We start from the raw sequence: 14,879 nt of genomic DNA on the forward strand, positions 1-14,879 counted from the left end.
TCTGCGGACAATAGGGTTGTGGGTATTGCAGCATGGTATTTGTCGAGCTCCTTCTCAGTGGCCACACTCTGGTGTGAGTATAGGCCACTGTGGAAGTCACGGAACACTTCGCAAACCTCGTCTGTTTTCGTAGCCACTACCCCATCCTGCCTGGTTGTGAAAACAGAAATAAAATATCGAGGCTGAGTACCCCAAAAGGAAATACACCGAACACGGGTTACAAAGGAACATACAAAGTACTTTATTCTCTACTGAATTCAATTACAAAAACAGTGCAAAGTCAGATAGCTATCGGTCCTCAGTACAACACAACGAACTCCAGCGTGGTTCAGTGTGTTCAGTGAGAGACTGTACATTAGAATGCATTCACTTTTTATACATTTTGTGGGCACTATGTCCAGCCCCACTTCGGGTTAATATTCTACTTTATACATCACCAATTCTAGGGTTTGTGCCGAGTCTCAAATAACCGCATTTAACTGGTTTGTCTTTAATACGTGTAGGAACAAGCGTATGCATCAACTGTGTATTCTAAAGTTGCCCATGCAGATCTTCTTAAACATAAATACAATGTAGTAAGACAGATGTTCTTCGTTCATTATGCAAACACATTATCTTCAATATATGCTTGTGGATTCGTTTCATCGCGCAAGTGGTCCTTTTACACATAGGTCAACGAAGGACGAGGTCTCAGTTCATGACCTCAACAAGTGGCCTGCAGGCAGATTACACATTAGCTATGTACAGAGGTCAAGACGGCCATGTTGTATTTTGCAATGACATCGTCCACCATTTTAGCTCACAGGGTGACTTTTCCACACCGAATCCTAAAATGGCGGTTTGACCTAAAATGGCGGCCTACATAGATTAAAGGTCAGGACCTTGTAACACAGATCTCGCAAGTGACTTTCGAGCAGCTTGGCGTAGGCCAATATTAATATACTTATTACAATAGGAGGCACAATATACTTTCTATTCCAACATGGTGATGCATGGGATATCTGTACTGCCTCTCTCTGTGCGCACCGTCTGTGCCAAAAGCTTGCCTGGCCTCTCCTGCTCCCTGTATCTACGAGCCACCATAGGTCTGTCAAAGTAGCGCAGCTCCCTATCTGCTGCTTCACGGGTACTGCTCTAATTGCACATTAAGTACCACAGTGATCTGTGGAGATGAGCTGCTCGAGTATTCAACCTGCAGCCAAGCTATGGTTTCTTCACGTTTCTTAAGGTACCGCATGATATTGCATAGTACCCCAGATTCGGTGGGCATAGCCACTCCTCTCATATAATCCTTGCATGCTTGCCACAGAACAGCCTGCTCGGCCACCGATCCCTCATTGGTTTAAAAAAAGTCTGAGATGTGCTGCGTCATGCTAGTTTTAAAGACTGGGTCTGAGAGCGATGCGGGTTTGAATCGCCATTGTGCCCTTTGGGGGGCTCCCTCCGGGATGTTTATAACAAGTGATATAGGGGAATGATCTGACAGTGTCCTGGGAAGTATCTGGGCCTCCGCAACCCAGTCCAGAACTGCGTGTGATGTTAGCCATAGGTCTATACGAGAATGCATGTCATGCACAGTACAGTAAAAGGTAAAGGACTTCTGTGATCCATGGAGCGAACGCCATGTGTCTCTGAGATCTAGATCAGAGATGTGTGTATTGTGCATGCCATTTTCGTTAGCGGTCTTGGCGTGGTTGTGCTGCGGTCCAGGTCTGTGTTGAGTATAGTGGTGAAATCCCCCCGCAGATCAGTTGTGCGGTTGGGTATGCATTTTTGAAACACTTGTTCATAAAATTCGGGGTAATTTACATTGGGACCACAAATATTTATCAATAGGACTTCTGCACTCCCCAGTTACCCATGCACCAACACATATCTGCCACAGATGTCACTCTCTATGAAGTGATGTGTGAAAGGGAGTGATCTATGAATGAGGGGCATGACCCCCCCTAGCCTTAGTAGAGTAAAAGGTATGGTAGCGGCGCTCCCCCCCCAGCTAGGGGCAAACCTTGGGCATGATGTTCCAAGAAGTGTGTTTCCTGTAAGAACAGTATCTTAGCTCCCTGTCTGGTTGCATATGCAACCACCTTGTATGCTTTCACAGGGATGCCCAGGCCCTGAACATTCCAACTTAGTAGCTTAATCTCAGTGGGTCCGGCGTTAGCCATTTCTTCCTACATATCAGCCCTTGTGCTCCATAGACCTCGATCTGTTTGCATTTTGTTCATTACCTTTCATTATCTGAGTGTGCATGTTTTTAACTTTTTCACCCCAACTTTTCCCCAACACCACCTCCCCCTCCCTCATAGTGCCCCGAACTGTGACTATGTAACTCCCATCCTCCGGTCCCCCTCCCTCCACCTACCAGTATGAACTAAATTGTGCACTTGCATTGGGGGCGACTGCTTCCGTGGTGTCTGGGAGTGCAGGCTCACACATCATGAGAACTGTTTCCAGTTCACCACTAGTCTTGCATTTCAAAAAACACATCATTAATACATTTGCGGGGTACAGGGGTTTTCAAGCGTGGGGCAATTTACCAACAATAACATACAATCCTCTGTACCCCCATGCATATTCAATGGTTCGAGCGCAGGCTAGAAACAGACTGAAATATAGTGTCGGTGAGTGCTAATTCACTGCTGTAGGTCATGCTATCTGAGCCTGTTTGGTGCTTTGCAGGCAGATAGTGCTGCAGTCTCATCACCCTTCCGTCTCTCCAAGCAGCTGCGCCTCTGGTAGGGGGATATTTGCCTCCACAAAAGAGGCTGCCTCCTTCGAAAAAAAGTAGGTCTTGTTCTTGAAATGCATGCGCAGCCTCGCTGAGTATAGCATAGGGAATTTAGCGGTTTCTCAGCAGCTTCTTCACCCAAATAAATGAGCGCCTTTCTTGCTCTACCGCAACCATATAATCTGGGGAAATGTGGATTATGCTGGAGCCCATCCTGAGGTCTGGTTTCTCTCTGGCCGCTCTTAGTACCAGATCCCTGTCTCTGTAATTCATTAGGCGAGCCATGATAGGTGGAGAAAATGCTCCTGGTTTGGGTCTCGCCATCAGCGACCTGTGCGCTCATTCAACAACGAACATCGAGGACCCCCCTGGATCCTCTAGCAGGTTTTTCAGGAGTTCCTCTTCAGCTTGTTCCATGGGGCCCTTCAGAGCGTCTTCTGGGAATCCTATGATGCAGACGTTGTTTCTCCTCTACCTTGCCTCTAGGTCCTCGCATTTCAACTTGATATTGCCCAAGTCTTTTGCAATGGTTGTTACTGTGTTCTGCAGGGTTTCTACGGTGTCCTCAGTGTTGCTAATCCGCGTTTCCGCTTCGGTGATGCACTGCGTTGCCTTTTCCAGATGGGCTCGGATTGTGTTGATATTAATGTTAATGCCAGCCAACTCATTGTTTATTACAGCACATCCCCGTTGCATGATAGTGACAACTCCATGCAGGTCAGTTGGTGGTGATGCCGTCGCCATATTTTGTACTCCTGCACTGTCGGCGGTTGCTTATTTAGTGGCTGGCTTGGTGAATCTGTCTATCGTGCCACCTTTTTTTGAGAGCGCACCTTTAGTCATTATCCAGCAATATGATATGATATGGCATTTGTAACGCGCCTATACACAAGTGTTTCATATTAATATTAGGTGGGCACACTGCATTGGCATCAGTCACGTGGTAGGGTGTTGTGGTCAGAGAGTCAGGTATAGGTATTGCCGGAGCCTTATGGTTGCTTGCTGGTTCAGGGTTTGACGCTCTTTGCCACCCCACCCTGTTGGGTATCTAGTTGGAGACGTTGGTGTCTTTCGAGATTCAGAACCAGGCTGGTGTAGGGAGTTTCACAGCTTGGCTTCTGTGAGGTTTGTTACCACACCATATCCATGGGTTGCTTCCCACCTCTAGTTTGTTCCACAAATGTAACCAAAACGCTGCCTCCGCAGGTGACGCGTCCTGTGTTCGTGTGCCCCAACAAAGTATATTACTTAGTCCATTACTCTGGGGCCTTACAATGCTGTGTGGAGCTTGTTGTGAGAGGCTTGCCTTGGATGGGTGTGTGTGCGTCAGTGGAAACATGTATCAGGCGCCACAGCGGTTACCTGCTATCCAGCGCAGCACTGTTGCATCCTGATATGTACCTTGTACGTCGCTGCACCTCTCTTGTGCCACCAGATGAGTCCTCACCGCTTCTCCCTTCTAGTTAAGGGCGTTTTGGTTTGGGCTCACTTTGTTTCACCCCGTGCAAGTCTGCGGGCAAGTGTGTACCTCCCGCTGCAGGCTGCCAAGTTCAGTGGAGGAGAATGCCTCGACTCGGGCCACCAAACCACCTCCTATCAGTCTTAGAATACGGCAGGTGCCACTATGTTCTCTCCACTCTCAATATCAGTGAGAGTATTCTTGCCGAGTATCTCCCTCCTCACCCGAAGTGCGGGCCAGTGGCGAGCACGGAAGTAGTTGAGTGGCGCACTTTGAGGCTACGCGGAATGGAGCCATGCTAGTTAGCCCACGGGTCTGTGTCTGTTTAAACAAGCAAGTTAGTATGATGTGTTGTTTCGGTCGTCTGTTCCTCGGTTTGCGTGCCGTCCAGGCTCACACCCCTTCCCGGCTGTGTTGTATGGCATGTGTGGAACGGGGCCCTGCAACTTATGTAACTTGCCTGAATTATGCCGGGCTGCCCGGGTAAACTAGTCCTGACCACTACTCCCTCACTTCGTCTCAGGGTGCGGGCAACCAGTACCAATGCTGCAGTAGAGGTGAGGCAGAGGGTCTGGTCGTGAGTGTCAGTGCACCCTCAGCCTGCCCCGGGCACCAGGCAGGTCTGCTCACTCGATCTCTCCGTGTATCTCGGGCGTTGTTGGGGAAATCTTCCCAGTTTTTGGACAGGGTGTGCCTGCCAAGTTCATAACACTCTCACATCAGTTTGGTGGCAAACCGGTCAGTGATTCTGTAACAATTACACCGGACACCTCTGCATCCCAATGGAGCTCACACAAGACCCTGCATGCATCCAAGTGCACAACAGCGCCCTCTGGAGGTTCACCATCCTATTATGGCAAAGGCGAGCACAAAAAGCAGCTCGTAGGGTTTACGCAAAGGGCGTGTAAATAGATTTGTACGCTCAAAAAAACAGTGTCAAAGCAAACCCTCGGAAAACACATATGTGAATGTTTTTAAATAACAACAGGCGTAAAAAACTGCCAATGATGTACAGTACCCTATAACATCATTTAGGGTCCGATTCATGGAATTATTTCTGCGGGAAATAAGGTACTTGCGCGCAAAACTGTGCGCACATCCGTGTTTGTCAATTCATGGAATCAAATGCGCTGTACTTTCCAGGACTTGCGTGGAGTTCGCGCAGGCTCGGCACGTCTCTGTGAGCCGTCGAGTGCTTTCCGTTAGACAGTTAGAGTAGGGGTCGGAACATGGAAAATGGGGAAAAAAATCCCTCACATGGCCACAAATGCGTGGCACAAAACGTATTCATGGATTTGAGCGTCCATCCTGTCAGCATAGGAATGGCCATGCAAATCCCTCGATCACTACGACACCCGAAGGCAGGTGTAAGTACACTTGCGCATAGGATTCGCCGCGCGGAGAGGGGCTTGCATGTCGGGTTTAGGGGTGCGCGTATGTAACCAGGCTTCTCATCTTACTTGTGGGATGTGCGTGAGCAGTGTAGCAGGGTGCAGGAACGGTTTATGGGGGTTTGCACGCAGATTTTCTGAGTTAAAACCGAGTTACGATTTTTCATGTGCATGTTGTTGGGGTGCCGCCAACAGTTACGTGGGACCCTGCACAGGGTCCCCGAGATGCAGGCATGTTTCCGGCGGACCCTGCACACTGTCTGGAGGGTGCATTTACTCGCACCTAGTGAGTGCTCGCAAAGGTAGCTGTTCTGGCTCTTTATGCTTTGCGTGGGGGCGTCTCAGGGGCATTCCGCGCGCGACTTGTGAATACGATCACTTTGCGCAGTGAATTCCATGAATACGCGGGCGCACAGGCTCGCGCAGTGTCCTTCTCGGCGCGATCTCCTGTAGAGGAATACACTGCGTGATTGTATTTGCAATTCATCTACCTGCATTGTTTTCCACTGTCAGCGCACCCGAGGGCTGAGTGTCGATAGAAGTGTCCTGGTCCCTTGTTGCTCCTTGCATCGCTGGTGCATCCTTGCCCTGTGGCGCTAGGTTGCAAAGGTGCTTTGAGCCAGCCTTGAGAATTCGGCGCTTTCTTTCTGCGGCAGTACCGCTCCCTGGAGGTCTTCAGCATCCATTTTATTCTCGCGGTATTTGCCTTTTCCCATGTGTTCCTCTACACGAGATTACATTGTGCTGTACGGTACTGGTACTGTACCCTCTTGGCAGCTGAAACGTGTGCATGTGAGTGTTTAGCTTTGGCACTGCTCTGCGTACACATGACCTTCCGAACATGGCAGAGAAGGAGCGGTGGTAATGTGGCCTAGCATTCTGCATGGGCTTTCTCCCTGGGGCATGGCCCCCTGCGGCATGCGGGTACAGCTTCCTATCCAACTCAGTCCCAAAGGCAGCAGCTCCCAACTCACAGAGGGGTAAGAACAAATGTAAACCCCAAGATTGATACATGTACTCCCAAAAGATTACTGAAAATGAAAGAGTCTGGGTGGCCTTGGCCAATACGGAAAACTAACTTGGCATCATATTGTTTTACCTATCTGTATTTTTTAGAATAAGTAGCCCTCCTCTAGTGGGCAGGTCAGTGCATGACTGATGGACACATATTAGAGGTAAATGAAGCAGAGATGGGGGAATAAATCTCCAAGGAAGAGTTTCTTCACTGAATGTAATTGTCAAGTTCATTACAGACTATGGGCCCGATCCATGGAAAAGTGTGCATAGATCCCGCAAAGCCTGTGTGCCGAGAACGACTCTGTGTGAGCCTGCGCGCATCTGTTTTTTTGCGCGCTCCACGTTTTCATGGAATAGGCCCCGCAAAGTAAGTCTATAGGCAAGTTGCGGCAGGAACGCCCCTGACACGCCCCCCGCAAAGCAGTTACAGCCACTAATACCTACCAGTAGGGATGTAACGGTATTATGGTATACCGTTAAAGATACCGTGAACCACTTAATTGAACAATAATAACCGTCACATTGTTTATACCGGTATACCGTTCATACCGTTAAGTGTGCTTTTCAATCTGATTTGGAAAGGCTGCAGTAAGCAACTGCTGCGCAGTCATGGTAAGGCACTGTTGGATGTGCCGTCTGCCAAGTAGGTTCAGTTTGAGCAGTTTTTAATGCCATTCCATAAACCACACGTGCCTGACACAAAATCAATATGTTAGCAATAGGAAGTATAAATACAGTGCCAAGAAGGAAAAGGGTTTACTTTTTTTTTATGTAATTTTTTTTTTAAAGCACTCACACCGCCCGCAGTCATCGAGGCACTGTTAAAGAAATTGGTTTTGTTTATTTAGTTGCGTAATTGTTTTTGTCTTAGTTGCGTATTTATAACGCACTTAAACACCCAGAGGTTTCTAAGCGCGGACCCAGGGATCGAACCTGTGTTGCTTCGTGTTGTCTTGCTTCCAAGGCACGCATGTTGCCGCTGAGCTATCCTCCCGGGACTTTGGGTTGGCAACTTTGGGGTTTATATATTTATACTGGATAATGTTTTCTAAACATATGACGATGGGGGATTTCCCTGGTTCTATCATTGAATTTACATATAATAAGTCACACTGCGAAATGTTATCATCTCTGTTGGTATTCCCTGCTGCCATACCAAAGGGTAACATGTCCGTGATTACTGAACACCTTTTGGGCCGGAAGTAAACTAAAGGCTGTAACGTAAAGAGAGAGTGTGTGTGGTCTCCAATGCTCTACATACTGGCCCTGGAACCTCTAGCAATATATCTGAGGCAGCAATATGACACCATAGGCATTGAGGTGAAAGGGGAGCGGCATCTGATCTCCCTATATGCAGATGACATGCTGCTGTACTTGCGATTCCCAGAAGAAAATCTCCAGTGCATCCTAGAAGTGCTGGAGAGATACGCTGTGCTGTCCGGTATAGCAGTGAACCCCCATAAATCCAGCTTGTTCCCATTAGGGGGGGTACACGGGGATTCCAGCGGAGCGGCTACCTGTATTGCAAGTGCTGTGGGCGGTTAGCACATTTCGGTACCTGGGGATAGATATATACCACACCGTGGAGGAAGAGCATAGGTGCAATACAGAAGTAGCCCCTAAAAAAATTGAGAAGTGCATGCAATTTTGGGAAAAGCTGCCTTTGGCGATGATGTGGCAGGGAGCAATGCTAAAGATGGTCGTCCTGCCAAGGCTCCTACACTACTTCGGGAACATACCGTACCTGATTCCTAAGAAGTTCTCACCAAATTGAATAGCATGTGTAGGGACTTTTTGTGGCATGGCACGCAAAATAGAGTGGCGTTATGGAAGCTACAGAACTTCCATGACAAAGGAGGGATAAAGCTGCCCAACTATGAGGCGTACTATGTGGCAAGCCAGCTACAGTATGTTGCCAAATGGCTCTCTGACGAAGAGACCTCGGAATTTAGGCTGTTTGGGCGTGATTGTGCACCTTTTTATTTGAAAGAGATGATGTGGGTACCCAGGGCGGAAATGGTGGGGCGCCCTAAAATGATGCTTCTGGGGTGGAAGGTGTGGCGCAGGGCATGTCAAATGATGGAGAACCCGTCCCCATGCTCACCGCAGATACCACTGGTTGCATTGACGGGGGCAGAGGCGCAGTTACGAATGACACTCAGGAACCACTGGGAACCGGCTGGGGTGGCAACAATGGGTGATATTTGGCGGGAGGGCTCTAGTATTACTTTTGAGGGGCTGCGGGAAGAAACTGGGTTGCACGAGGGCCAGTATATTACGTATCATAGAGTGGTACAGAGGATTAAGAGAACATGGCCTGAAACTGTGTTGGAGGAAGAATCAGATGCCACCATAGACGTGATATACGGCATAGCTGAGGGGGGTCGCGGGATTTCCAGATGGTATCAAATGCTGATGTCTAAAGTGGGGAAGGAGGTCACACAGTTGAGACTAGATTGGGAAACGGAGGTTGGAGCCCCGATGGAAGACGGGATGTGGGAACGGGTGCAGGGGTATCATAAGAAGGTGTCTAGAAACGCGAGGCTGAAACAGATTCAGCTGTACATAACGCATAGGGCATATATGACGCCTTGGAGGATATCGAGGTTTGAAAATGCAGGACGGCAAGCATGCCCCAAGTGTGATGAGGAGAACGCGGGCATGGTGCATATGTTCTGGTCATGCCCGATCATAGAGCGTTTCTGGAGGGCACTGAAAGAGAAACTGGAAGAAAAAGGGGTCAAGATGGTAGTGGACACAGTGTGGGCCTGTCTGCTGGGGGGTCCCCAGACCACAGAAGCTCAGGCACGTGAGTAAGCTGAGGGATCTGGCTTATGTGATTGCAAAGAGGAGGATTGCCATGGGATGGAAGTCATGCCATGTGCCAAAGGTAGAGGTGCGGTGGAGAGATTTGCAAAAAAGGGGCGGAAGCCGAAACCATGGCATGGCAAGAAGCGAGTAGGACAGGGGGGAGGAGAAGACTGAGTCCCTGATGGCCTGGAAATCACTGATAGCCGAACTGTTTGGGTCATTAGATGACCCGGCGGAGCCTGTAGAAGAGGAGACCGAACCACAGGATGCGGAAACTGAAGGTTTAATGCAACAGACTCATAGAGGGGGGTGGGTTAAGGATAGTAGTGGTTAGAAGTTAAGAAAGTGTAATGAAACTGTTGGAACATGCACTGTTTGTTTGGTTTGTATTGTTTGGTTATTTTTATAATTCAATAAAATGTTTTTTTTTTAAAAAGTGTGTGTGCGTGTGTCTATGCGCACACGCGTATAATACCATCAGACTCCATTGATCTGTGGCATGCAGATTATCAAGATGGCAACATGTTCATCTTCACCAGTAGCCAGTGGGGGAGCTTAAAGCCTAAATGACCACTTAAGAAAAGCTATTCAGTTTGCTTTGCCAGTCGCAGCCGGGCCCTCCCCTCCTCTCCACACGTGTGTTGGTGTTTGGTGGAAACAAGGGGTGGCATTTCAGTGGAAAGTATGTTGAAAAGCCCAATTCTGGCCCTGGGTGCCTGGTTTTGTTTGTGTTGATAAATCTGACAATTTACGACCTTTTAGAAAATATTTGTCAAGATTAGTTAACTCCACCTGCTATACCACGATAACCATGATATACCGTCATTTGGCAAGAAGGTTATCGTACCGTCATAAAACTAATACCGTGACACCCCTACCTACCAGAGTGTGGTCTTCGGGCGCAAACTCAAGCACCCCTGTAATCCAAGCCAGCACCCCGGTGACACTGCGTAGTGTCCCTTGGAACTATTCCCAGTACCACATCAACAGGCGTAACATGTATCATAAAAGTTAACATTTCTCGGTAAATATGCGTATGAGCCCGTGTAAAACATCCCTGCACACCTCTACACTGCTCACATGCAATTTAACTTCTATCGGAACCCTAATCTTACCTCTGTGCAGTGATTCTTATGTGCAAGGGTCTGTACGCCTATCTTCAGGTGGCGGTTACATTGAGAGCTTTGCGTGGTCATTTCCCTGACCTAAAGTTCCGCAGTCAGATCCATGAATACGATTTTACCTGCACAGTTGTGGGCATGCAATGGCCTTGCGCAGGCTGTCCCCCGCAACGCCCACATTTTCTGTTGTTCTTCCCGATTTTGCGACTTTCGCTCCCTACTCCGGTCTACGCAGGGTACAAAAAAGTCCCACGCATTTGATTCCCTGAATCGACAAACAGGATTTTGTGTGCGGTTTGGCACGCAAAGTCCCCATTGACCGCACAGGAAATTCCATGAATCGGGCCCTATATGTTTTCCACGCTATTGTGAACCACAGGAAGATATGGAAGTTCTGGAAGGTGGATGCTTTCTGTTTGCAGACGAGTTGCTGAACTAGCCACTTCAGACAAAGTGCCTGTGTCTCGAACTGTTTGCAACATTGTTCACTTTGCGATTTCTCAACCCCTAAAGATCAAATAGTTAAAAGAATCAATCATAATGAAACCTCACATGGCCTGAGATAAAACGTTAGACTCAAGACAGTTCTACCTGAGGATTTAGAATTTTCAAGTGACATCTGGTTTTCCAAATTGTTCTACCTGAGCTGCACAACTGGCTCCCAAAAAAGGGACATGCTGATGGTCAAGAGCAGAGTACTGAGGGAGTTCAAAGGTCCCATATGGGGGGGTGTCAACTCTGGACACTGAGCATGGAATCTTTATTGGGGAGCGAGTCATGAGGAGAGACAAGGTTAATTAGACAAAGCTCCAGGATTGATGACTGACTCTTAATGTAGATGTGTGCGTGGGAGAGGATTCAAGCAGCTTCACACAATTCATTGAAAGAATCCCATATCTAACATCACATTCGCTTGGCAAAGGATCAAAGGCAACGTCATCTGGGGAGAAGGACAAGACTACCTGAATGAACAAGCGGCAGACGATTGATTAAGGATTCTGGAGTTCCATCTGCGTTGTGGCCATGGTGGCAGCCCTGGACGTTGTCCAGCTGGCAGTGTGACCTTAAGGCAGCACAAGGCTCTTTAATTTCTATGAGCCTGTTCTAACGACATACGTTCCAACATCCAGAATAATGCCAGGAATCTAGGCAAGCTCCAGGTGGGTCGGGTTGTTCACTGGGAGTCTGGGAGACTCATGTCCAGTGGGATGCAGTCACTACTTTCTGAGCATCTCTGAAGTGAGGCGAGGAGTGTAGATGAGAATTGGAAACGCCTGAACATTATGGCCCTAGGAACCTACACAGCTCCAATGTGTCCAGAGGGGAAACCTGGTTGCGTGTTAGCTATCGAAGGTTGAATCTACTGGGAAAGAGCAGTTCATTGCAAAAGACAGCTGGGTCCAAGTGAAGGAAAAATAGACTATTGTGAACTGTACACATCTCTAAGAAGTCACACTACCAACTGCACCTCCTCAGAGGTATTCTTCCTTTCCTCTCCTTCCCCCAGAGGCTCACTGTCTCCAGAGCTCTGGTTCTCTCTAGGCTGGACTACTGCAACAGCCTCTTTCTAAATCTGCCTGCCTCTACTCTCAGTCTTCTACAAGTCACTCAGAACAGGACTACAAGACTTTGTCGTGGCCTCAAGCCTAGGGATCGTATCTCTCCAGCCCTGAAATCTCTCCATTTGTTCCCAGTTGCTACAAGAATCAGGTTCAAGACCCTTCCGGGGCCTGGGACTGCAACACCTCCAACTTCCTCTTTGGAAATATCTTCCTACTTGAGCTCTTCGCTCCTCCACCTCCAACTCCCTCAGGGTCAGTCGCTTCTCCAAGCAACGAGGTGGGGTAGAACTCTTTCTTAGGCTGGTGCCTCCCTCTGTAACAGCCTTCCAGACTCTCTGAAACTTGAGGAAAACCATCTCAGGTTCCGGAAGCACCTCAAGCCCTTCATCTTTGCCTCTGCCTTCTCTCTTCCTTTCCCCTGCTGATCTCCTGTCTGATACTGCACTGGTTACCTGGCTACCCTCAGAATTCGCGCCCAGGTCCCTGCCCACCCAGTTGCACACCCACACTGCCTCCTGGCAACCCCTGCTTTTGGGTCTGTAACTGCAAGGAGGATAGCTCAGGTCCAACGCATTCACCTTGGAAGCAAAATGACGTGGAGCAACACAGGTTCGATCCCCCTGTCCGCGCATGGAAACCGCCGGGTATTAAGCGCATTATAAATAATCAATTACAATTACCACCCTACAGTCCCCTTACCTGCACTTACTGGACACCTGCGGTCTGTACTTAACCCTTGCACATGACACCTGCTGACCGCACTACTTGCTGTTTTTGATCCTTGTACGGCACTCGCCCATCCATCCCTGCCCCTGGCACTTTCCCCTCCCCTCTCCTCTGTACTTGCGCGATCTCAATGTCACTAGGCCTAGTAGGATCATTGTCTTTGTCCTCCCTCTGTGTCCCCTCCCTTGTCTCGTTGCACCTTGAAACACTTGTGTATAGGCGTGTTATGAATGCCACATCATATCATATAACTATATAAAAATCACATCAATAAGTTCAGATCAGATCATGCACGGTGCTTACTGATTTAGGATATTTGCCTAGGGGATGCAGGCTGTTTGCTAGGTGATGCAGGCTGTTTGCTAGGTGATGCAGGATATTTGCTAAGGTGATACAGGATGTTTGCTAAGGTGATGCAGGATGTTTGCTAAGGTGACGCAGGATGTTTGCTAAGGTGATGCAGGGTGTTTGCTTAGGTGATGCTGCATGTTTGCTTAGGTGATGCAGGATGTTTGCTAAGGTCATGCAGGATGTTTGCTTAGGGGATGCAGAATGTTTGCTTAGGGGATGCAGACTATTTGCTTAGGTGATGCAGGATGTTTACTTAGGTGATGCTGGATGTTTGCTTAGGGGATACAGGATGTTTGCTTAGTTGATGCAGGGTGTTTGCTAAGGTGATGCAGGGTGTTTGCTTAGGTGATGCAGGGTGTTTGCTTAGTTGATGCTGGATGTTTGCTAGGTGATGCGGGATATTTGTTTATGTGATGCAAAATGTTTGCTTATGTGATGCAGAATATTTGCTTAGGTGATGCAGGATGTTTGCTTAGGTGATGCTGGATGTTTGCTTAGGGGATACAGGATGTTTGCTTAGTTGATGCAGGATGTTTGCTTAGTTGATGCAGGGTGTTTGCTTAGGTGATGCAAGGTGTTTGCTTAGGTGATGCAGGGTGTTTTTCTTGATGGAACTTGGTGCTTGGCTGATAGGGAGTTTGCTGGAAATACTAAATGTTTACCTTGGGGGAGTTTGGTGTTTGCTAGAGTGGAGGTGAGTGTTTTCTTGAGTGATGTACGCTGTTTTCACAGATGATGCTGAATGTTTGCTTAAGTAATGCAGGATGTTTGCTTAGGTGATGCAGGCTGATTGCTAAAGTGTTTCTGGGAGTTTGCCTAGTTGATTCAGGATATTTGCCTAGGGGATGCAGGCTGTTTACTAGGTGATGCAGGCTGTTTGCTAGGTGATGCAGGATGTTTGCTAAGGTGTTACAGGGTGTTTGCTAGGCAATTCATGATATTTGTCTAGGTGATGTGGGCTGTTTGCTTAAGTGATGGCGGATGTTTGCTTATGTGATGCAGGATATTTGCTAAGGTGAAACAGAATTCTTCCTAAGGTGATGCAGGGTATTTGCTAAGGTGATGCAGGGTGTTTGCTTAGGTGATGCTGCATGTTTGCTTAGGTGATGCAGGATGTTTGCTAAGGTGATGCAGGATGTTTGCTTAGGTGATGCAGGCTGATTGTTAGGTGATGCATGGTGTTTGCTTAGGTGATGCAGGGTGTTTGCTTATGTGATGCAGGATGTTTGCTAAGGTGATGCAGGATTTTTGCTAAGGTGATGCAGGATGTTTGCTAAGGTGATGCAGGATGTTTGCTTATGTGATGCAGGATGTTTGCTAAGGTGATGCAGGATGTTTGCTAAGGTGATGCAGGATGTTTGCTTAGGTGATGCAGGCTGTTTGCTTAGGTGATGCAGGCTGATTGTTAGGTGATGCAGGGTGTTTGCTAAGGTGATGCAGGATGTTTGCTTATGTGATGCAGGATGTTTGCTAAGGTGATGCAGGATATTTGCTTAGGTGATGCAGGATATTTGCTAAGGTGATGCAGGATGTTTGCTAAGGTGATGCAGGATATTTGCTAAGGTGATGCAGGATGTTTGCTAAGGTGATGCAGGATATTTGCTAAGGTGATGCAGGATGTTTGCTAAGGTGATGAAGGATGTTTGCTTAGGTGATGCAGGCTGATTGTTAGGCGATGCAGGATGTTTGCTAAGGTGATGCAGGATGTTT

The 14,879-nt window shown here is 48.0% G+C and overlaps 1 protein-coding gene across 1 annotated transcript in view; it reads right to left on the bottom strand.

The window, feature by feature from the left end:
- Positions 1-14,879, bottom strand: part of BMP8A (bone morphogenetic protein 8a) — a 227,877-nt gene that overhangs the window by 86,897 nt on the left and 126,101 nt on the right. The gene's annotated exons all lie outside the window — the stretch shown is intronic.

The sequence above is a fragment of the Ambystoma mexicanum genome, chromosome 11 (assembly GCF_040938575.1).
Source record: "Ambystoma mexicanum isolate Mex_15411 chromosome 11, UKY_AmexF1_1, whole genome shotgun sequence".
NCBI lineage: Eukaryota > Metazoa > Chordata > Amphibia > Caudata > Ambystomatidae > Ambystoma > Ambystoma mexicanum.